The sequence below is a fragment of the Neofelis nebulosa genome, chromosome 3 (genome assembly GCF_028018385.1).
Source record: "Neofelis nebulosa isolate mNeoNeb1 chromosome 3, mNeoNeb1.pri, whole genome shotgun sequence".
NCBI lineage: Eukaryota > Metazoa > Chordata > Mammalia > Carnivora > Felidae > Neofelis > Neofelis nebulosa.
Window position 1 is genome coordinate 107,754,880 of NC_080784.1, and position 25,681 is coordinate 107,780,560.

A 25,681-nucleotide genomic window follows, 5' to 3' on the forward strand; every position below is an offset into this window, starting at 1 on the left:
TCTTGGAGAATGTTCCATGTGCACTCGAGAAGAAAGTATATTCTTTTGCTTTGGGATGCAGAGTTCTAAATAGATCTGTCAAGTCCATCTGATCCAATGTGTCATTCAGGGCCCTTGTTTCTTTATTGATCCTGTGTCTAGATGATCTATCCATTTCTGTAAGTGGAGTGTTAAAATGCCTGCAATTACCACATTCTTATCAATAAGGTTGCTTATGTTTGTGAGTAATTGTTTTATATATTTGGGGGCTCCGGTATTCGGCGCATAGACATTTATAATTGTTACCTCTTCCTGGTGGATAGACCCTGTAATTACTATATAATGGCCTTCTTCATCTCTTGTTACAGCCTTTAATTTAAAGTCTAGTTTGTTTGATATAAGTATGGCTACTCCAGCTTTCTTTTGGCTTCCAGTAGCATGATAAATAGTTCTCCATACCCTCACTCTCAATCTCAAGGTGTCCTCAGATCTAAAATGAGTCTCTTGTAGACAGCAAATAGATGGGTCTTGTTTTTTAATCCATTCTGATACCCTGTGTCTTTTGGTTGGCGCATTTAATCCATTTACATTCAGTGTTATTATAGAAAGATACGGGTTTAGAGTCATTGTGATGTCTGTATGTTTTATGCTTGTAGTGATGTCTCTGGTACTTTGTCTCACAGGATCCCCCTTAGGATCTCTTGTAGGGCTGGTTTAGTGGTGACGAATTCCTTCAGTTTTTGTTTGTTTGGGAAGACCTTTATCTCTCCTTCTATTCTAAATGACAGACTTGCTGGATAAAGGATTCTCGGCTGCATATTTTTTCTGTTTAGCACACTGAAGATATCGTGCCAAGCCTTTCTGGCCTGCCAAGTTTCAAAAGAGAGATCAGTCACGAGTCTTATTGGTCTCCCTTTATATGTGAGGGCACGTTTATCCCTTGCTGCTTTCAGAATTTTCTCTTTATCCTTGTATTTTGCCAGTTTCACTATGATATGTTGTGCAGAAGATCGATTCAAGTTACGTCTGAAGGGAGTTCTCTGTGCCTCTTGGATTTCAATGCCTTTTTCCTTCCCCAGTTCAGGGAAGTTCTCAGCTATAATTTCTTCAAGTACCCCTTCAGCACCTTTCCCTCTCTCTTCCTCCTCTGGGATACCAATTATGCGTATATGATTTCTTTTTAGTGTATCACTAGTTCTCTAATTTTCCCCTCATACTCCTGGATTTTTTTATCTCTCTTTTTCTCAGCTTCTTCTTTTTCCATAATTTTATCTTCTAGTTCATCTATTCTCTCCTCTGCCTCTTCAATCCAAGCCGTGGACATTTCCATTTTATTTTGCATCTCGTTTAAAGCGTTTTTCAGCTCTTCCTGACTGTTCCTTAGTCCCTTGATCTCTGTAGGAAGAGATTCTCTGCTGTCCTGTATACTGTTTTCAAGCCCAGTGATTAATTTTATGACTACTATTCTATATTCACTTTCTGTTATATTATTTAAATCCTTTTGATCAGTTCATTGGCTGTTGTTATTTCCTGGAGATTCTTTTGAGGGGAATTCTTCCCTTTCGTCATTTTCGATAGTCCCTGGAGTGGTGAGGACCCGCAGGGCACTTCCCCTGTGCTGTGGTGTATAACTGGAGTTGGTGGGCAGGGCCGCAGTCCGACCTGATGTCTGCCCTCAGCCCACCGCTGGGGCCACAGTCAGACTGATGTGTGCCTTCTCTTCCCCTCTCTTAGGGGCGGGATTCACTGTGGGGTGGTGTGGCCCGTCTGCGCTACTTGCACACTGCCAGGCTTGTGGTGTTGTGGATCTGTTGTATTAGCTGGGGTAGGCAAGGTGAGTAGGCAAGGTGCACGGGGGCAGTAGGGGCAGGCTTAGCTAGCTTCCTCTTAGGTGATCTACTTCAGGAGGGGCCCTGTGGCAGCGGGAGGTAGTCAGACCTGCTGCCAGAGGGGTGGCTCCGCAGAAGCACAGCGTTGGGTGTTTGCGCGGAGCGAGCAAGTTCCCTGGCAGGAACTGGTTCTCTTTGGGATTTTGGCTGGGGGATGGGCGGGGGAGATGGCGCTGGCGAGCGCCTTTGTTCCCCGACAAGCTGAGCTCTGCCGTCCGGGGGCTCAGCAGCTCTCCCTCCCTTTGTCCTCCAGCCTTCCCGCTTTCTGAGCGGAGCTGTTAACTTCTGACCTCCCAGACGCTAAGTCGCGCTTGCTGTCGGAACACAGTCCGTCCGGCCCCTCCGCTTTTGCCAGCCCGACTCGGGGGCTCTGCTTGGCCAGCGAGCCGCCCCTCCGCCCCGGCTCCCTCCCGCCAGTCCGTGGAGCGCGCACCGCCTCGCCGCCCTTCCTACCCTCTTCCGTGGGCCTCTCGTCTGCGCTTGGCTCCGGAGACTCCGTTCTGCTAATCCTCTGGCGGTTTTCTGGGTTCTTTAGGCAGGTGTAGGTGGAATCTAAGTGATCAGCAGGATGTGGTGAGCCCAGCGTCCTCCTACGCCGCCATCTTCCGACCATAGTGTTCTGAAAGGATGATCTTAAGGGAGCTGAGAACCTTTGGTGTCTGACCAGCATAAAAAGTGCAGAGCTCCATTTATGTTGCTACACTAGAAAAGAATAGTGATTCTTGGAAGATTGGGTCAGGACTGGAGAGAGGAGAGGACCCCAATTTTGACAGGTAAGTTCTATTTCCATATTCCATTCTGTGAGAACTACTGACAATTCATCACTTCAGTAGAGAGCAGTAAATACAATATGGCTTAACTTGGAGTCTCTGAAGTAAGATTTTGTTTTCAAACTACTACTATTTATTAGTAAGTTATGAAATCAGTTTATCAGTTAAAACAAGAATTTGTTTTTTTGTGAAAATTTTATTTTTTAAGTAAAATAAAATAGAATAAACCAAAAGCAGAAAATGAGTGTGTATTATATATTAAAAGTAAGGAAAGCATTTCTGTTGGAAATGTATGTTTCAGTTATATATGTACATGATATGAGTACTTGTGAGAGTGTTTAATTTTGTATTGGGTTGTGAAGAAAGATATACTTCTAACAGGATCTTGGTCAAAAATTTAAAAATTACTATCTAAATGGAGCAGCAGGGGTATAAATTAGATAGTCATGAGATTTTTAACATTGAGATGAAAACATTTAGGATTTTTGCTCGTTTGCTATAAAAATTTTCAAATATATATTTTCCTTATCATGAGATATAGATAAGAAGTTGGACTGACTCCAATATGGAGGTTCCTCAAAAAGTTAAAAATAGAACTACTGTTTGAGCTAGCAATTGTACAACTAGGTATTTACACAAAGGATACAAAAATACTGATTCAAAGGGGCACATTCATCCCAATGTTTATAGAAACATTATCAACAATAGCCAAAGTATGGAAAGAGCCCAAATATCCATTGACTAAAGAATGAATAAAGAAGAGATGGTATATATATATATATATATATATATATATATATACACACACACACACACACATATATACACATGTATATGTATATAAATATACATATATACATGAATAGAATATTCATATATATATGAATAGAATATTACTGAGCCATCAAAAATGATGAAATCATTTGCAATGATGTGGTTTGAGCTAGAGTGTATTATGCTAAGCGAAGTAAGTCAGTAAGGAAAAGACAAATGTTATATGATTTCACTTATACGTGGAATTTAAGATACAAAACAGATGAACATAGGGAAGGGGAGAAAAACAAGAGAGGGAAGCAAACCATTCAAGACTCAACTACACAGAATAAACTGAGTGTTGCTAGAGGGAAAATGGGTGGGGGATGGGCTAAACGGGTGATGGGTTTGAAGGCAGGCACTTGTGATGAGCACTGGGTGTTTTAAGTAAGTGATGAATCACTGAATTCTATTCCTGAAACCAATATTACACTGTATGTTGACTAGCTAGAATTAAAAAAAAAACCTTGAAACAAACAAACAAAAACCAATTACTAAAGTGTTTCTAAACATCAATTTTATTTTATTTTATTTTATTTTATTTTATTTTATTTTATTTTATTTTATTTTATTTTATTTTATATTTCTTTTAACATTTTTTTCAATATATGAAATTTATTGTCAAATTGGTTTCCATACAACACCCAGTACTCATCCCAAAAGGTGCCCTCCTCAATACCCATCACCCACCATCCCCTCCCTCCCGCCCCCCATCAACCCTCAGTTTGTTCTCACTAAACATCAATTTTAACATTCTGTAGTAGGTAGGATGATCCCTCAAAGATCTCCATGCAATCCTTGCAGTGTATGAATATGTAATACTAAGGCTATCTGCTTTAAAATTGTATTTGTATTTAAAGCTATCAGCTGCATCTTGACAGAATTCTAATTCTATGGAATTGGGAGACAATGCATTTTGTGTGTGTGTGTGTGTGTGTGTGTGTGTGTGTGTGTGTGTGGTTTTAAACTGCTGAGTTTGTGGTAATTTGTTATAGCAGAGTGGAAAACTAATACACATTCTTAGCTTAAATGTTTACCTCCATATGCTAAAATGATTACAGAACTACATAGTGACAGCTACTCAGTGAAAATAAATATTGTTCTGACAACAATTTTTCAGTCTTTACAGTATTCTAAAAATAAGTTGGACTTTGCTATCGGTAATCAGTGGGGTTATACGGAAGTGCTCACATTTTGTGCGTAACATTTTAAAAGTGATAAATAGTAAAATATTTACTCCTTGGTGATTTCTTTCTTTGATAAGTGTGTGAAAACTTTTGCCACTTAAAAAAGTTGCCAATCTGGAAACACTGATTTCTTTTAAAATGTATTATTTTTTTAAGATATTTCTTAATGCTGGGCAAGCACAGAAGAAAATATCATCTATGATGAAGAGTAAGCACACAAAATCGTTTTTCTGATTCATTCACTTTAATGTTGCATAAGATAATAAGAGCAAAGAAGAAAAGTTTGCAGTGGCTTTTGTTAAATATGTGCTTCGACCTTAAAATTTTTAATACCATGCTTTTTGACATAATAGGAAATTTACAATATCTTATTTTCTGGCTCAGTTAACGTTCTCTTTCCTACCATAAATAAACACTACTTTCTTTTTCCTTGTCAAAGTGCTTAAAATTAAAGAACTAGCACTTAAATGAACTATTTAAAAGTAGTGTGCATTTCTTAGAGGAAAACTCTGAACATCACGAGGGACTTATTGTGACTTTTACTTATGTCCTCATTGAACACAAAGTACAGAAATATCCTTAATTTTGTTCTTCTGAGTTCTAAACCTTCATATTTACTGTAATCCTTCATTTCAGCATTCATTCTTTCTTGTCCAGATAGAGAAGAGAAACATGTGAATAGGTGTATGCACACATGCACACACACATACTTACAAAGACTAAATTATTATGATTTTGAGAAAAGGAAAATTTTTCCTTGGACTTCATGAAAGAAATAGGTGAAAATTGTATACGGTGCAGCACAGGGGAGAGACAGACTGGGGGGCCTTGCTACAAGGTTGGGAGTTGGGTTTAAAGCGAGCTGAGCCTAATGGATCCTCCAGCCCTACGTCTCAAGCTTTGAGACATTATTGAAATATCTGCCTCATTTTTCAAAAGAAATAGAAATTCTAGTTTGAGAAACAGGTCAAACTAATTTGGGAAAATGAGAAAATGTTTAGCTTTTCTTCCCACACTACGCTACTGCCTGGAGTCTCATGATTCAGAAAATATTCCTTTAAATTGTACAAGTGGATTGAAGCTAGGTGTATAACCCTTTTAAATAATATACGAAGACTGAAAAGAATGAACTTTTTTTTTTTAGTTTTGTGGTTATTTTTGACAATGCATACCAAAATTTTAATTGACAAAATTTATTTAATGTGCTTTCCTTCTTATTTAGTCTGAGACTTATTTTTGCACTTTCTTATCCCTTATTTCTTGTTTTCATATTTAAATTATTTATCTTATAGTTTATCAATATTTTGGAGGTAATAAATGTTACATGAAAATAATATGCAGGTAACAATAAATTCATATACAATTTGGAGCATTTGGCAGGTTGTTTATTTTTAAAATATTTACTATATGCAAGTAAAACAATTTTCTCTTTCTAAAATCCATAAAAAAGTAAAAAAATAAAACCACAGAAATGCAATGCTTGCATGTAAAACACTTATAAGAAATGGGTAAGAAAAAGAAAAACATAATTAGCATAAACAATAAATTATGTACACTCAAAAACCACTCTTGAATGACTAAGGGAGAGAAAAAGTTATTTCTTCTCATCACAATGTATTGTTAAAGGCAAGGCTGTTATAAAGACTGAAGCCAAAGGGGCATAATGTCAAGAAATGACTTTGTCTAAACCCTAGCATCATTTCTTGAAGGCTGATAGTTATGGGCAGAAGGGTCAGTGCGTGAATGCATTGTCCTCCAGTCATCCTGCAAGAAGACAAGTTGGTCTAGGACTCAGATGAATACTCTGTCAGGCTTTGTTCCTTATAAAGGATCCCATCTTCAGCTCTCCCATTTATATCAGATGAGCTTGATATTAGCCCTGCCAGTAAAGAACAAATTGTTTTCTTGGATCCAGCTGTTTACAGAGATGCTGGGAACCAGTTTCTGAGAAGAAGTTGGAATTTTGTGTAACCCCTCCCCTTTATTCTGTGGGAAAAAGAGTTGAGGGTAGCTAATCTTAATGGAATGGAAGCCTCAGTTCCTATTTTTATGTTTTCCAGGCTATCTGAAGAGAACTGCCTGGAACATTCACCATGTACAATCCTACCTTCTCCACACTTAATACAATATTAGTTTAAGTTTTGCTTCCGTAAAGATCAGCCAGCAGGGACACAGGTGTATGGAAGTGCTGACATACTAAACCTGTGGTTTTCATTACAGTTTGGGGATCTATACCTGGAAAATAAGAGAAAAGATAAAGACTCACACAAGATATGGTATAAACAATGACACACATCACTTCCACCTACACTTCATTGACTAAAAATAACTCATCCGCGTTCACTTAACAGCAAGAAAGGTGTAGCTACTTTGCTTAGGCAAAGGTACATGGTTCAGCGAATAGCTAGACAGTCTGTGCCACAATGAAAGTAAGACAGAATTGTTGTATTTCCTCCTCAGATAATTGTCCTTTCAAATGTTTGTTGAGACATTTCCTTGAAGCATAACAGTCTTACTCACCCAACAGAATTTCCTTAACCTAAGTGTTGGAAAGAACGTGGTAAATATGAGTGATGATGTCATTTGTTGGAAGTGTGAGATCTCATGGACCCATCAGATCATGACCTAGGTCAAAGTCTGACACTTAACCAAGTGAGCCACCTGGGCGCCCCTAGAGCCTGAAGCTTTTAGAAAGACTTTTGATTTTAAACGATGTGCAGAGTTTTTGAAACAATAACAACCATACTGTAATTTTGTATAATGCTACTCCAGCAATAGCAACAAAAGTACAATTTAAGAAGGAAAACATAATGAGAAATCTGTTAACAGCTAACAATAACATATAAGAAATCAAGAAATAAGTTCATCTTAAATTTATAGAGAGTGCTTGACAAAAAGTATAGTTCATAAACCAGCAGTTATCTATTTAATCTTACATTATAATGTTCATTAGTGATCAAAAATTGTTCCCCAAACTTATCACTTCTAGAAAGATGGGAGTTTTAACTTTGATGAGTAACATGGATACTTGTAGTCAAAAATAAATTTAAAGAGATATGCACTTTAATATACTAAAAAATAAAAGGCATAATAGAGAAACTTTGCCACTTGAATCTCTGCTTTAAAATTATTGGTAACCTAATATCAAAAGTTTTTAAAATTCAAGACACCTCTGAGAAATGTATTTTAGGGGAAAGAGAAGAAGGGAAATGATGGAGAGAATGAGAATCACATCATACCTGCAGTCCTCATTTAAAGATTTCTTGGGGCACCTGGGTGGCTCTGTTGGATGAGTGTCCGACTTTGGCTCAGGTCACGATCTCAGGGTTTCTGCGTTTGACCCCTGCGGAGGGCTCTATGCTGACAGCTCAGAGTCTGGACTTGCTTCAGATTCTGTGTCTCCCTCTCTCTCTGTGTTCCTCCCCCACTCAAACTCTGTCTCTCTCTCTGTCTCTCAAAAATAAATAAACATTAAAAAAATTAAATATTTCTTTTTTTCCCAGCAAAGAAATTTCAGCTTTTTCAAACATCCCACGTAGAAGTCTAATGGGGGAGGGAAGGCATTTGGAAACCTTAGCTGACTTTCGTTATTTGGCAGGCATGGGTGGAGTATTACAAATTTAGTCTTGCTGTTAAAAGCTTTTGTCTAACAATGATTCTGCTGTACGCAGTGCTCTGCATTCTTATTTGATTAAGCTTTACCTGTTCTTAACTGTATATCTGCACTGTATGTAGCTCCATGTACTCAGATGACAAATAATGGGCTGTCGAAGAAGTGCCTACTGCTATCAGTCTGACTTGAAAACCACGATTAACAGGATAATGAGTAGAGTACTCAGAGGTTCATGCCTAAGTAGTGGGGAATAATCAGCATTCAGCAAAATGGGGGTTTAGTCTTGCCAAGCAAATATTAAAAGCGAGATCCAAAAATAATAAATAGTTTTTGTAATTTAGCTGCATATCTAAAATATTTCTTTAAAAATCATCACAGATACTCACAAGAATTTTAAAAATATACAGTTCCCAACAAGGCAAGTTTCATGTTATCTAGCATGCCATAAAAATTACTGAATATGCAAAGAGGTAGGAAAATATAATTCATGATGAGGAAGAAATCAGTCAAATTAAAACTAAAATTGACCAAGAATAACACAGATGTTGAAATTAGTGTAAAGGACAGTAAAAGTTATAATAGTATACCATATGTTCTAAAAGTTGAGTAGAGGCATATATTTTTTCATGTTATAGAAACAAATTTTTTCTCAGACCACGTTTTTGTTCTTATACCAAACCTAGTACCTGAAATCTGTTTTGATGGTCAAGAAACATTTTATTCAAATTCCACCCTTACAGCACAATCTCAGTGTCAATATTTTTGTACTTTATCTAGAACATCTAGAATGAGATAAATGCAGAATATGATACACATATAGTTGCACCTTGATCCTCTAGTTATCTAATGAATTTCACTTTATTCTCTAATTCCTCATACAAATTTAAAATAGAACATTTCACAACTTCATAAATGTGAACAATAAATATTTGCATGAAATGAAATTATTCTTGGCATCGTACCATGTTATTACTTCTGTGTTTCATGTGATTTTCACCATATTTCATTTCATTGATTGCTTGTCAAATATTTTCAATTTTCAGAAAGCTTCTGTTCACCCTTAATTTGCCATTACACATGGCTGAAGATAAATGGTCCTCTTATAAAAGTTTAAATTTTTTTTTAAATTTATTTTCGAGAGAGAGAGAGAGAGAGAGAGAGAGAGATCGTGAGCAGGGGAAACACAGAATTTGAAGCAGGCTCCAAGCTCTGAGCTGTCAGCACAGAGCCCAACATGGGCTTGAACTCATGAACCGTGAGGTCATACCTGAGCCGAAGTCGGCCACTTAACCAACTAAACCTGGCAGGGACCCATACATGGTCCTCTTATAAAGGTGAGGTTCATTACTGCAGGGAGGGAAAAACCTGTCTGTCCGTGTTAATAATCTCCAGTGATGGTTACCTGATGAATACTCCCTGATTCCACTCATTATGCTGTTATACATTAAGTATTAAGAAAACAACTTTAAAATACTTTCTGATTCCAAGAACACATACAGCTTCCAAAAATAGCTCATATATGAATTATCAACCAATCCAAATAAATCTTTGAGATAGCTGAAATACTCAAAGTTTTTCTTTTTAGTTTGAAAGTTCTAAAGTTCAAAAAATGTAATGATTCTTTGTATTTTTAAATTTCATAGCTCTTTTTGGTATTAGATCAGTTTTGCTGATCTTTAAGAAAATCAGTGACTATCAATGAATCACACTATTTCTTTTCTGGGAGGCTTAGCGATGGATGCTCAGAAAGATGAGGTAATTCACATAGTTTTCAAACTGTGCTTCATGACTGCCTGGGAGAACCTGCTACAGACTCAGATGTTTCAGTTCCCCAGCAGTCCTACTAACACATCATCTCTGACATGGAGTCCAACAGCTGTAATTTTAACCAGCTTCTTGAGCAATTTTAAATTACTCAGACTGTATCACAGCCTTCGATTTTTAAAATTTCACTTCTAGACCTCAGTCTGCATATGCATCAAGCAAAATGTAAACCCGTTGTGTTTAAAGAGTGTCTTCAGTTTTTGAATGTAAACACTAGAGTCTTCTAGCATAAACACTAGATATAAAGTTCCTAGAGTTCAAAATACTTTTTCTGCTTAATACTGAACTCTGTTAGAGTATTATGCTAAGCAAAGTAGGTCAGACAGAGAAAGACAAATACGATATGATTTCACTCATATGAGGAACTTAAAAAACAAAACATGATCATGGGGGGTGATGAAATAGAGGCAAAACATAAAATAGACTTTAACTATAGAGAACAAACAGGGTTGCTTAAGGGGAGGTGGTGTGGGTGGGAGATGGGTTAAATGGGAGATGGGTATTAAAGAGAGCACTTGGGGGACCCTGGGTGGCTCAGTCCATTAAGCTTCTGACCTCAGCTCAGGTCATGATCTCGCTGTTCGTGAGTCGAGCCCCGCATCAGTCTCTGTGCTCACAGCTCAGAGCCTGGAGCCTGCTTCAGATTCTGTGTCTCCCTCTCTCTCTATGTTCCTCTCCTACTCTTGCTCTGTCTCTCTCTCTCAAAAATAAACAAACATTAAAAAAATTAAAAAAAATAGTGTACTTGTTGTGATAAGCACTGGATATTGTATGGAAGTGTTGAATCACTAAATTCTACTCCTGAAACTAACATTATACTCTATGTTAACTAACTGGAATTCAAATAAAAGCTTGAAAAAGAAAACAAAATACTGAGCTCTGTTTATGAATCCAGAATGACTTTGAATTTGGTTATGCAAACTGAAATACTCTACTTTCAGGTATCATTGCACACATCTGGGGATTCTAGAAGCATCTGATGTTCTTTTCCTATTTCAGTCATGAAGGTATAGGCACTTAGAGTGGGTAAATGCATTTTCAAAATTATGTGGCTAGCAAATGATTTACTAAAGATTTGCATTTACCATATTTGATTTTACTTGCAATATTTTCTTTAGTTACCATCTTGTTACATCATAATCAGATGAGTATAACTAATTTTTCTTTTGAGTTAACAAAAAAATTGAAAGTAGAATTTTAGTTTCTAATTTTGATGAGGGCAGCTGGGGAGAAACCGTGTACTTCAGGATGTTATAGTTATCCATAACAAATTATTTGAGTCACTTACTACCTTAATGAGACATTATTCTACTTCTCTGTGCCCCATTGTCACTTAGAGTAACCTACCATTTAGAGGAATAACAATAAACAGCAATTAAATATAAGCTTTAGAAATCTTTCAAAAAAGAAAAAAAAATGCATACAATTACAATACGTGTTCAGTATGCACTACATTATTAATAATATAATTGCAAGTTAGAAAATTTATGAGACTACATAACAATAAAATTAGTAGAAATTGATAAATAATGCTCTATGATAGTACCTCACATTGAAAAGTGTTGTATAATGGAATTAACAATCAAGTTGTTTCTGTCCAAAAATTAAGAGGAATCAGGCACCTGGGTAACTCTGTCAGTTGAGTGTCTGTCTTAGCCTCAGGTCATGACCTCACAGTTTGTGGGTTCACACCCCATCAGGCTCTGTGCTAATAGCTCAGAGCCTGGAGCCTGCTTTGGATTCTGGTCTCCTTTTTTCTCTGCCTCCCCCCACCCCCATCTCTCTCTCTCTCTCTCTCTCTCTCTCACACACACACACACACACACACACACAAAGAATAAACATTAAAAAAAAAGTTAAAAAAATATAAAGAGGAATCATGTACTGTAAGAAACAAATCTGGTGAAACATTTGATGAAGCCACTCTGTGAATAAGACAGAAGGAAGAACACACAGGGCGAGCTCCTCAGTGGAGGGAGAATAACAGTAGAGGAGTCATGACAATGTTGGTGGAACTATTTACAGTCAAGCTATATGGGAAAATGAAAGAAAATACTTGAGAGTATGTCGTAGACTCTGGGTCTAAAGTTCTTTCTTGTCTAGCAAGAGAGTGGGACGCAGGATGAAACGTGAGAAATAACCAATGCCCAGGAAGAGACAAGAGCCCCGAATAAGGGTCTCTGCCTTGTATTTATTAGATCAGAAGGATTACAAACGTGATGGGTGTGTACAAAGAGACAAAGAAAATGGAAACATTAACCTGGGGATGTGAGGGAAAAGGGGGTTTTGAAGATATACAGTGTTTGGGGTTTGGGTCAATATAAAACAAAATCCTGACACTGGGCAGATGGGCAGATGGTTGTTAAAGGCAGACAGGAGGCGCTGTGTCTGTTTATCTTAGCTAGCCTAGGGGATAAGGCAGATAGGGGGAAAACCTCAGGGTTAACAAGACATCTTTTCTTTTGTTAACCATCTCCACTCTGGGCCGCTTTGCCTGCAGGGCCATAGTCCAATTCACCAATTTACCTCACTTTGCCCTATCCTCCTGTGAAAGCAGCTTTTCTGCTATAGTACTAAATTGGGGTTGCTTCCACCCTGAATACCTAATCTTGTTTATTTCATATATCTATGTATTGGGCACCTTTGTGCCCATTCCTATTTTAGGCCTTTGCCTCTCCCTCTCTATTCTGGGGGCTCTGCACCCCCTCTCTATTTTGGGGTGCCTTTTCACCTCCATATTCATGGTGCCTTTGTACCCCCTATTCTTGGGGTGTCAATCTGGCTTACCCAAACTCGGGTGTGAGCATTTTATGGCTTTGTATTTCTTTATGCCTTGTTAACCCATTGGTATAAGCCCAGGTATAATTCCTAAGCTTATCCCCCACAAGAGTATATTTGGGCTTGCTCATGAGAAAACCTCTCTCACGGACACTGTTATGCAATGTAAACTTTCTGGTAATATTTTCAAACTAATGTATTTGCTTTAGTTAATGCAAAGTTGAAGGGAAGTAAGAGTGTTGTCGTATTATGGCTGATTTAATGACATTAATAACTTTATATAAGTTATTTTCATGGCTCACTCCTTTGTATCCAAATATGAACAAGCGAAATAGGTCTCTCTTCTGTCTGGTGTGTATGTGTATATCTGTGAAAATATGAGTAAAGAATGCTTATTATTATTTTTCTTTACTTAATACATTCACAAAAATGTTATAATTGAAACTAACATCAAAGTGTAACCTGTGACTTGACACTAAGTCATAGTGAACAACAAAATAATAGTAGTAGAGACAATGTTATCCAATGTTAAGGGCATTTCATGGTCTTTATTGCCTGTGGTATATCTCACACAGCTATTCTCTAAATTTAAAACTCTTTTTTTTTTTTAAATGCATCTCACGTTGATTCCTTTACCTCTTATCTTATCATTTAGTTCTTAGCGTAAATGCCAGTTTTCTCCAGGAAGTGTATCTTCTCTTTTCTCTTACATAATTCTAAAAATAAACTATGCTATTTCCCTGTAATCACACTCTATTGCAATCTCTTGTCTCAGTGCCTGATGTCCCCAGTTAGACTCTTTACTCTTGCAAAATAATGTGTCTTCCAGATTGTTCACTATTATGTACTGACTTCCTAGCACAGGGCCTGACCTAGCTAAATTTGCTAACTACCTTTTGTAAAAAGGCTTCCATATACATCTACACAAATTCACTGATTCAAAAATGACGTATGCAATTACATAACAAAAACATTTAGTTAACAAGTATTTTAGTAAGTCATTTACATGTATATGTCTCAGAATAATACTATCTGGGTTTGGATCCTAGATCCAATATATATACCATTTAATTTTCAGCAATTTATTTATTTTACTTGTTTCTTTTTCATCATCTGTAAAATAGTGTAATTGTATTATCACATTATAAGGATATGTTAAGATTAATGTTAAGATTAAATGAGATAATACATGGCAAATATTTAGAAAAAAAAGTCTAGTAGACACAGAAAAATGGTAAATATAATGATTATCTACTAAACAATGGTATGGGCATAAAAAGATTTAAAATTACAGTACTATTTTTTCTTGGAGCACAAATTTAAATAAAGGAAGTAGAGATACATAAAAACAAACCTTATATATATAAAAAATACTGAAGTACTATATAAAATATATAAATAACATTTATGTAAAATTAAAACAGGCATTTTAGAAGATTCCTTGGACATGGCAGAGTTGGCCTATTTTCAAAAAGGAAATACATAACAATTTTGTATGTTGATTATACCTCAATAAACCTGAAACTGGGAGAAAAAAAAAAGAAATACAAAATGTCTAACATATTTACAGAAGTGGGACTGTAAGTGAAGCGACATGCTTACATTAAGACCAGTACCCCCAAAAAGTCCATAGGATACCCAAGGGAGGCTGAGCCCACACATGGTGAACTGGACACAGGGTGGAATGAAGACATATCTGAAGTTTAATCTGGATAGAGAAGAGCAAACTGTAGAAGGTTTACAATGCTAGACTGAAGAATAAAACTTTCATTCTACATTTCATGGTATTTCTATAAAATTTTGACTGAGCAAATCGCATATTCAGTTACCTATCTGTAATTCATAAATATTACAATAGAAAAAGTCAGTAAGAAACAAAATTTCATTAAAATGAACCATGAGGGAAATGAGCTCATTAAACCACAAGATTTGGAGATGATGACCCTGATGTTAGGATGTTGCCTGGGTCCTGAGGAGTCACCCAATTATCTAGATTCTTGAACCTTATCTGGTAAGATGTGGGTGCTAATCAACAGAGTCAGAATTTGAAAGTATATGGGCCATGTGTTCTGTGGCCACACACACATGGTTCTCTAATCCCAGGCTGGCAAGTGGTGTTGAAGGCCCAGACATTCCTGTGGCCTACAGAGGCAGGTAGAGAAATGTTTGAGAGGCCAGGATGCAGGAAGGTGTTTGGATTTCAAATATGCGGGGCATGTAAAGGTCTTTGTGACTCTAGCCAGTGACTGTGCCAAGGTCATCAGTGTTGGGGTTCTGCTTCACAACCAAAAGCCAGGTGCAATAAGCATCCTCAGTATAGAGTCTGATATAAACCTGACTCCCTGCTCTTATCCTGGCAGTCCAATCAGAAATTTCTCTTTCTACACACTAGGGAAGAAGTTTCCTGGCTCTGGAAAGCCAGTAGGGAAGGCTAAGAAGGAGGATACATATAGGGTAGGGCCCCTTGGTGTTTGTGGGAGGTCAGAAGACCAAAGTGTTCTATATGCAATATTACACTATCATGGAGCATGGAACAAGCAGCCATCCTTCTTTTTTTTTTTTTTTTTTTTTTTAACATTAGTGAGGAAAGAGTTTTGGGAAAAAATATTTTCTTAAAGTTTTTATTTAACTTCCAGTTAGTTAACATACAGTGTAATAGTGCTTTTGGGTGTACCATATAGTGGTTCAACACTTCCACATCATTGCTTTTTGAATGAACCCAAACTAACTTTCAGTTTTTTACAGGGAATAATATCTGTTGTTTTTTTAAATTAAGGTTTTTTCAGTTTCTTTTTATAAGTTTTTTTTTAATTTAAATTAGTTTACAGACAGTGTGATATTAGTTTGAGGTGTGCAATTTAGTGAATCAACACTTCCATACATCACCCGGCACCCATCACAAGTGATGACTCCTTAATCCCCATCACCTATTTCACCCATCTCCCCACCCACCTCCCTTCTGGTAACCATCAGTTTGTTCTCTATAGTTAAGAGGCTGTTGCTTGGTTTGCCTCTCTCTTTTTTTTCCCTATGATCATTTTTTTTTGTTTCTTAAATTCCACTTATGAGTGAAATCATATGGTATGTGTCTTTCTCTGACTGACTTCTTTTGCTTACCTTAATACTCTCTAGCTCCATCCTGTTATTACAAATGGCAAGATTTCATTCATTTTTATGACTAATATTTCCTTATATATACACATTATATAATATTATACATTATATAATATTCCATTATATATGTGTGTGTATGCATATATATATATATAAAGATCTACTTTATCCACTCATCTGACAATGGACAAGGACATTTGGGTTTTTTCCATAATATGGCTATTGTTGATAACACTGCTGTAAACACTGAGTACAGGTATCCCTTCGAATTAGTATTTTTGTATTCTTTGGGTAAATACCCAGCAAAAGACCCCAAATAGCCAAGGCAACCTTGAAAATGAAAAGCAAAGCTGGAGGCATCATAATTCCAGATTTCAAGTTACATTACAACACTGTAGTGCTCAAAACAGGGTGGTACTGGCACAAAAATAGACACATAGATTAATGGAACTTAATAGAAACCCTTGATATGAACTCACAACTATGTAGTCAATTGAGGTTCCACAAAGCAGGAAAGAATATCCAATCAGAAAAGTTAGTCTCTTTGACAAATGGTGTTGAGAAAACTGGACAGCAACAGGCAGAAGAATGAAACCGAACCACTTTCTTATGCCATACATCAAAATAAATTCAAAATGTATGAAAAACCTAAATGTGAGACAGGAAATCATCAAAATCCTAGAAGAGAACCCAGGCAATAACATCCTTGACATTGGCTGTAGCAACTTCTTACTAGACATGTCTCCCATGTCAAGGGAAACAAAAGTGAAATAAACTATTGAGATTTCATCAAAACAAAAAGCTTCTGCACAGTGAAGGAAAAAAAAAATCAACAAAACTTAAAAGGCAACCTATGGAGTGGGAGAATATATTTCCAAATGACATATCTTTTTTATATTAAATATAATTTATTGTCTAATTGGTTTCCATACAACACCCAGTGCTCATCCCAACAGGTGCCCTCCTCAATGCCCATCACCCACTTTCCCCTCTCCCCCAACCCCCATCAACCCTCAGTTTGTTCTCAGTATTTAAGAGTCTCTTATGGTCTGCCTCCCTCTCTCTCTGTAACTTTTTTTTTCCCTTCCCCTCCCTCATGGTCTTCTGTTAACTATCTCACGATCCACATATGAATGAGAACATATGATATCTGTCTTTCTCTGCCTGACTTTTAGCATAATACCCTCCAAATGACATATCTGATAAAAGGTTAGTATCCAAAATATATAAAGAACTTATAAAACTCAACACCCCCAAATTGAATAATCCATTTAAAAATGGTCAGAATACATAAATATACATTTTTCCAAAGATTACTTAAAGATGGGTAACAGACACATGAAAACCTGCTCAACATCACTGACCATCAGGGAAATACAAATCAAAACTACAAAGAGCTATCACCTCACACCTGTTAGAATGGCTAAAATCAACAATGCAAGAAACAACAGGTCTTGGCAAGGATGTGGAGAAAAGGGACCCCTTTTGCACTGTTGGTGGGAATGCAAACTGGTGCAACCACTCTGGAAAACAGTGTGGAGTTTCCTCAAACAGTTAATAATAGAACTACCCTATGATCTAGCAACTGGATCATATTTGGATATTTACCCAGAGAATAATATCCTTTTTGTGTTCCTCTGTGACTGTGTGCTCATCACATCTCATTTATCTTTCATTGTGTAATTGTCACCTATGCTCATAGTATTTGTCTATGTACATCATGACAAGAATTTCTCAGAAGTCAATATCAGTACTGTATCCTACAAAATTTCCCAATAACTTTTTATTTTAATCCTATAACTTTTACTGTTACTTATGTCAAAACATCTACGTTACTCAAGATAAAAGCATTTACATTCCTTGTATTCTAATAGCACTGTATTCTTTTGTATTAAAACTATATAGATCATGTACAAAATACCAATCTTTTTTCTCTGTTATGGACCTGTCTTAATGGTCTAAATTGCCATAAACCAGACCTCATCCTTCTCAAAACATGCAAATTCATTTAACTAGCTATATCAAATAATTATATTTATTTTTAATATAATTTATATTTAAATTTATATTTAATATTAAATTTATATTTAAAACCTATAAAATTAAACCTAAATTTAAATACAAAATTACATGCTTTGTGTTCACATATGCATTTATATTTAGAATAGGCTCTATAGACCACAGAAATTATATTAATGTAATAAAAATATATTGAATGTTGGCAAAACTTTAACATTCTTAATAATCAGTAGAAAAAATGCAAAATCCAGTGTGGGAAAATAAGATAAGTGAATAAAAATGTAATTCAGTAAAGAATAAAATGCTGTTAAGCAAATGCAAAAACTCAGTCCAGTTCACCTAGTAAATTACTGACGATACCTTAATAGGGTGCAGATTCCGTCTTTATGTTCAGATTTCTTCCGATTATATTTTATTATCATTTCTGTAATTATTCTATCTGCTCACCATGTATAATAAGTCAATATTCTCTCTTTCAAAAAATGGTCAGTTATTTATTTATTTTTGTTAATGTTTACTTATTTTTTTAGGGAGAGAGAGCGTGAGCAGGGGAGGAGCAGAGAGAGAGGGAGACACAGAATCCGAAGCAGGCTCCCCGAGCCTGACACGGGGGGCTTGAATTCACAAACCCCAAGATCGTGACCTGAGCCCAAGTCAGACGCCCAACTGACTGAGCCACCAAGGAGCCCCAAAAGGTAAGTTATTTTAAAATATTAGTTTGACTGTAATATATTCAGGGACTCAAAATATGATTGATACAAAGGTTTTCAGAAAATGACACAAATAATCATCTATCAAAGTCGACTCTTATATGTAGTTATTTCGAGTCTATCTTTAGGTACTTAACATCCCAAACTAACTTTAAAAAAATATATATTGCAACATATTTTTAAAAGGAACTTTTACATTATCTTTGTATTAAGATGCTTATTAGTATAATAGTTAACACATACATACTTTATAATTAAGAAGTATCCTAAGTACCTAAACATTTCTTCATTATTCTTTCCATCACAGAAAAGTCATTTCTAATATTAGCCACCCATTATCTTTAAACAGTATGTTTCCAGCCAAATAATTATCCATATATCCACACAGAGCTAGACAACTTTACAGTTCAGAAAAAAAATAGTGCAGAGTAGGCACAGTGCTTTTTGCACAAGACCAAGTACCTGAGTTCACTTTGGCTCAGGTTATGATCTCATGGTTTGTGAGTTCAAGCCCCGCACAGGCCTCTCTGCTGTCAGTGCAGAGCCTGCTTCAGATCCTCTGTCCCCCTCTTTCTCTGCCTCTCCAGTGCTTGAGCACGCTCTTCCTCTTAAAAATAAATGAACATTAAAGAAAAGTCATGTTCACTAGAATTTAGCAATGAGAGCCAAATTTGTGAGAGAAAATGTAGAAGAGAATTTAGTTTCCCCTAATGCAAGCTCCTCTCCAATAAGTGCCTCAGTGCACTGCTTCACTTCAAGCTTGAAACTACATTCTAACATGAAAATAGATGGAGAAAAGAAGTAAATTATGTAGGCATGAGGAATAGGATATAAGCAAATATGATGTGAGGTAATACAAAGGTGATGGAAATGATAAAAAGCCCCTCACAGTTCTTTAGAATGGATTTAAAAGCACATTATCATTCTTACTGCATTAAAATAGGTTGTAGAAAATGCTTGTATTAGAACATTTAAAATCATGAGCTGCTAATTTTCACAAAACATTGAATAGAAAAGGTCATATAGAGTAGCACTTATTTTCTCTACTTTGAAATAAGACAAAAACTCTTATCAAACCAAAAGGATTCTGTTTAGCTTTATATGTAAACTAAACCTAGGACTGCAACCAATTTCTCATGACAAAATCCCCCATATACATTGCTGGTACCTATGTTTTACTGGGATTTGAGATATGGCAGTAAGCAATACAATGTCCCTGGGGCTACAATCAGGAGACCTGCATTTTAGGTCCAATATCACCACATATAAGCTGTGTAAACTTCAGCAAACTATATAGACTCTCAGCTCCTCTCTTTCTTTATCAAAACTAGTAATATGTCAACACTCTTGGGTTCCTGTGAAGATGGGATAAGATAATATATGTGAAGTTTTAATTTCATAATATTTTCATTTCCTCATCTTTCAATCATGATTCTTACCTCATAGAGTGTCACAAAGATTCCTAAATAACTTATTGTAGGTCTAATTATTACATCAACTGGTTTTTATTGCATGATTACTCTGGTTTAGACACTGTATTCAATTTTATATACATTATATAATTTAAACTTCACAACAACTCTATGAGCTTAATACCATATTTTCAATATTTAGAGTTCAAAGAGCATATGTAACATCTCCCAGTTTATATAGTTAGTGCTTTTCAATTTCAAGTATATGTGACACAAGACAGTACTTTTAACTATCACTCCATATTGAAATAATACGAATATGAAAGATCCAATGAGCAAAGTTAAGTAGAAGTATCCTCTCCTCCACTTTATAAAAATATATCCTTCCTAAATAAATCCCTAGATTTTCATTACACAGAATCCACAAATGGGCAAAGTCAATCTATAGAGCTTGGGAGAGAAGAAAGAAAAAAAGAAATGTTAAGTGGAATGAGGGTGAATAAGCAGAATTTAGAGCATTGGCAGGGAGAGGTTCAAGAAAATGGAATGTGTGGGGAATTAGGGAGAAGATTCTGAGGCTTAGGAATTGGATCCCATATAACAAATACCCTATGAAGGATCTTTCTGTGTTGTTGTTTTGAGGCTGTTAAATAGGGCTTCTTAAATAAAATTCTATCAGGTACTGAACTGTGCTGGTCAGGACTTCAAATGTGTTACATTTCAGGATGTATCTTTGGGATTTATATTCTACATTAGAGCACAAACACAAAATTAAAATAAAATAAAATAAAGCACATGGTCATGGGATAAATTACATCATTCTTGTAGTCCTATAATCCTAAACCAGGAATATTTTTATTGTTTTCTTCTTCCCTACCTCCCTTACCCTCTTCCCTCCTTCCTTTCCTTTCTACTTCTCTCATTCATTTCATTTAAATCAGGAATACTAGAGTATTGCAATGTTGTAGTAAATGAACAAGATCAAATTCATTTGAAACATGATAAATACTGCAATAGTACTAAAAACACCAACCAAACAAACAATCAGGGACACATTACTAAAGCTGAAGTTGTAATTCATGGAAGGATAGCCTTTTCAAAGTTTTATGTCCTCTTCAGAGAAACAAATCGATACAGCACTGTGTAAGATCACTAAATTAAACACATCCTCCTCACCCCCACCCACCAAAAAAAAGTCTTTTGAAGTGTCAACCTAGAAAGTAGCTTTAATTACAACTTTCACATAAAAAGCAATTTTTCCTTTTGGAGATTGAAGATGATAGATGCCAATCCTGAAATAAAATACCACTGTTCAGCTTTTCCAGTTGTGACTTAGAGTCTAGGTGTTATTCTCTTTTACAACTTAAAAATTCAAGATTTTTAAAATACTAACCATCATTTTTTTTTTATGTGGGAAGTGCTGTACCTGCAAGGACTGTCATACAAATTCCATAAGACAAAGCAAGGCCAGATGGGGAGGGTTGCTGCCTTGTATGTGAGAGTTTTCCAAATTCTGCCTCAAAGGACATTTCTATATAGGACAGGACCATTTTTCCAGAATTGGTATATGGCAAGGTGCAAGGTGATTGCAATTCATGTGTCAAATTCAAAGTAATAATGAAGCAACACTAAGAAAGTTCTAGAAAATCTTTTACTATAAGTAACAGTGGGAAGGAGAATGAGAGACAATGGTACTAATCTGGGGTCCATGGTTCTATGAGGGTCCCATATATGATCTTAAAGCTTCCATGAACCCCAACATTTAGATAAAATTTTGTGTGGAAGTGTGTGTATACATTTTGAGGGAACTTTTTCAGAGAAATATGTGATCAAATATTTTTTAAAGTAATACTGGTGGCTCAGAAACACATTTTTCTTAGACTCTATTGGTTCAATATTCAGTAAATAATATTACAATTTCAAATTTCTGAGAAGACCCAGATACTGTGTATGTGACACACACACACACACACACACACACACACACACACACACACTTCAGGATAAAAGAGAAAAAGTATGAATCTGTGGCAATTAGTGAAATTTGCATTCAACATAGCAGGGCAGATGTAGAAAGCTGAAATAATACATGTACAGATTGGACTAATGAAGATAGACCCCTGCTGAGGGTTGGTAGAAAGCTGTAGCTAGACCAACCACCCAGTCTCAGTCAGGCTGGGATTGGGAGACTATGACCTAAATTTACATCTAGAGATTTGAAATGAATACTGATTGAGTCCATTACAGTCATTCATTCATCCTCCGGTGTTTCTTAGACATCAGTATAGGTGAGATTAACCAAAAATGTTTCAAAGATGGGAATATATTTGTGTGTCTCCAGTCACAGCAAAAGAACAGAGCTAGCGGGCTTTTGCCTGAAAGCTCCTTTCACCTTTCCACACTGAAGACATTAGTGAATCTTCACTTGAGGAGTAATTAGTGCTGACTTATTTCCTAATGATGAGGATTAATACTGAACTATTTCCTTCCTCAAAACATGTCTGTCCACTTTTCAGTCCCAAGATTTGGGAGAAGATTATCTGATTTACCTGGGATGAGTTACACACATTCTAGGAGAAAAAGGAGCAAATGTGAGCAATGGAATGCAAATCAAAAGGAGATACTTAGGATGCATTTAAATATTGCAAATAACTTATTGGCATATACAAAGATAGATCAGATTATATAATCAAATATCACTTACTGATGTGGGGATATTATGAAGTTTCTCTCCATCATTAAATACAGTAACTATCTCCAAAAACATAAAGAAAATAAATCCTATAATCTCCAGTCTAATTTTTCTTGTTGAATTAGATATGGGGATACATAACCTGGATCCCTCCTCTAAGAACCTTCTTCTATGTCACAGAAAATGTAGTCAAATGTGATCCAAATGCACAAGACTTCAATAAACTTACATTGAAAAATTCAGAGAAATGGGTAAAAGGCGTCAGAAGTATACTAAACAAATAAATAAAAATTTAAAAATAAAACCTATCTCTCAGGATATATTTACATGCATTCATGGACCTTACCCACATAGTCACTCAATAAATATTTAGTGAAAGAATAAATAAATATCATTAAAAAATAAGACAACAAAAAAAGTTAAAAATAAGTGTAACGGATCACTATAAAAGATGAAAACAACTTGGCACAATATCTGGCAATTCTAACTATCAGATAAATGGTAGTCATTATTTTCCCCACATCACGTAACACGAGCCCAAATTCTATATTAAACCTCTTCTTACTTTGTCTTATTGGGATAACTTATACTTCCCCATGGAGTGTGATCTCTATTGTTGTAAGTAATATGATATTATTATTATTTCTACAAGTATGTTGTCTTTAGTGAGTGAAAATACATAGTTATGTTGGATGTCTTGACAAATTTTCCTTTCAGTAGCAAAGCTGTGTGGTGAATCTGTAAATCCTTCTTTAAACACTCAAACCACATTCCTATATTCGATATAACAAAACCACACTATATTTTAATTCTTCGTTTGAATGTCTACCTCTCCACTAGAATAAATCTATTCAAACAAAAACACTATCTTTTTATTCTTTAATCCTCAGAAACTACCTGGAACAGTGTAATCACTCTTATATGATTTGTAAATGAATGAATATTCTTGAATTACCTCTCAAGATTTCCATTTTGAGTCACTAAACGTTATGTACTAGAGAAAGTGTGGTAACAAAATATTACCTTAGAAAGCAATGTCAGAATACAGTAAAGGTATTTGCTCTTATTTATTCATTTTCCTGTAAGCATAGTCTGTTGCCAGTACATTTCTGATGCTAAAATATGCGTTCCTTGAGAAGATAATATTGAATTTTAACTGTATCATTTACCCACATGAAAATGACAACTTTTTATGGTGCGTGTGTGTATGTGTGGAGAGAGAAAGAGACAGAAAGGGGGGGGGGAGAGGACTAGATAGAAAGACAGTGAGACTTGAGCCAAGCGCTCAATAAAAACATAACTGAGAGACCAGGAGATTGGAAAAAGATACCTGAGGGTGAAAGTTTTAATACCATCTACAGATGACATGGGAATTTCAACAAAGGCCATGCGTGGAGAGTTAGGAGACAATAAGCACTACTCTAAATGGATATTCTTCAAAAAGAGGAAAATTTTGCTAAGGAATTTTGGGTGGATTCTGTAAAGAACATGAGGATGCATGATATTATCTTTTGGTCACCACAGAACGGATCTATAGAGGACAAGAGAGAGGATGGAGATGTGAAGGTCAGGACTGGGATAAATGTGTGGATACAATTTAATCAATATAGAAATTACAGTATTTGAATGAATATATCACTGGAGAATATTTCATTTGTGGGTAGGATGGTGGAGATTAATGGGATTGTCCAATCAATGAGTGCTAGTGTTTCATCTGCATAAACATACGGCCAGATAATGTTAAAGAACAGATGTGATTAACAAGACTGCAATGTCTGCTAATGGTAGCAAATAGAATCATAATGCAAAGTGCTCTTTATTTTTCCTGAAGGAGTTTCTCCTCAGATGGTTTAGATGGGATTCAAAACAGATCTTAAAATTAACTCATGCTGATATAAATTGCATCACTTTTTAAGTTCTCATTTAGGTAATATAACCTATTGCTAACCTTTACTAAGAAAAATGTTCAAAATGGCATGGTTTAAGTTTATTTTTATTTACCTTCCGCTATTACCATTTAGAACACTAGAAAAATTAGATGTTTAAGAATGTGTCATTCATGTCAACACAAATGCATAACTACTAATGCTGATCTTAGACACCTTGACAATTAACCTGGGGATATTATTTTATTTTTCTTCATTTTTCTAAATCAAAGAAGTTTATCTGAAAATTAAATATCACATGATTCCAACTGTATGACATTCATGAACAGGCAAACACATAGAGATGGTAAACATATCAGCAGTTGCCATTGGGCTGTGACTGGGGTTGGGGTGAGGAGAGGTGAATAAGTAAAACAGGAATTTTTTTTAGGACAGTGAAGTTATTGAGTGTGATACATAATAGTGAGTGAAAGATATTAAGTATTTTTTAAAACCTTTAGAATTTTATAGCACAAAGGGCAATGTATACAAGTAAACGTATGCAAATTAAAAAGAAATTAAGTGGTCAGGGGATCCCAGAAGGGAAGTCAGAAATCTTAAATGAGTTTCACTGGGCTAAAATTAAGGTGTCAGCCAGACGTTGTTCTTTCTGGAGGCTTATAGGTAAAATCTGTTCCCTTGCATTTTTCAGCTTCTAAAAACTACCTGAATTTCTTGGTTCGGTGGCCTCTTCCTTGAACTTCAAAGCCAGATTTGTAGCATCCTCCAATCACTCTCTGACTCTTCCCCTTCTGCGAATCTCTTATGAGGACTCTTATTGCAGTAGGTCCACTCTGATTATCTAGGGTACTCTCCCGATATCAACATCTTGAAATTCATCACATTTGCAAAGCCCCTTTGCTGCATAAGGTAACATATGCACAGGTGTCACAAATTAGAACCCGGACATCTTTGGGGTGGCCATTATTCTGTTTACCACAGTGAATAAAATACAT

The 25,681-nt window shown here is 35.9% G+C and overlaps 1 long non-coding RNA gene across 1 annotated transcript in view; it reads left to right on the forward strand.

Moving 5' to 3' along the window:
• The first annotated feature begins 2,178 nt into the window (after positions 1 to 2,178).
• Positions 2,179 to 25,681, forward strand: part of LOC131507160 (uncharacterized) — a 213,960-nt gene continuing 190,457 nt past the window's right edge. Inside the window, exons 1-2 of the long non-coding RNA XR_009259369.1 lie at positions 2,179 to 2,641; positions 18,517 to 18,681. This is a non-coding gene — a long non-coding RNA (uncharacterized LOC131507160). The remainder of the gene's footprint in view (positions 2,642 to 18,516; positions 18,682 to 25,681) is intronic.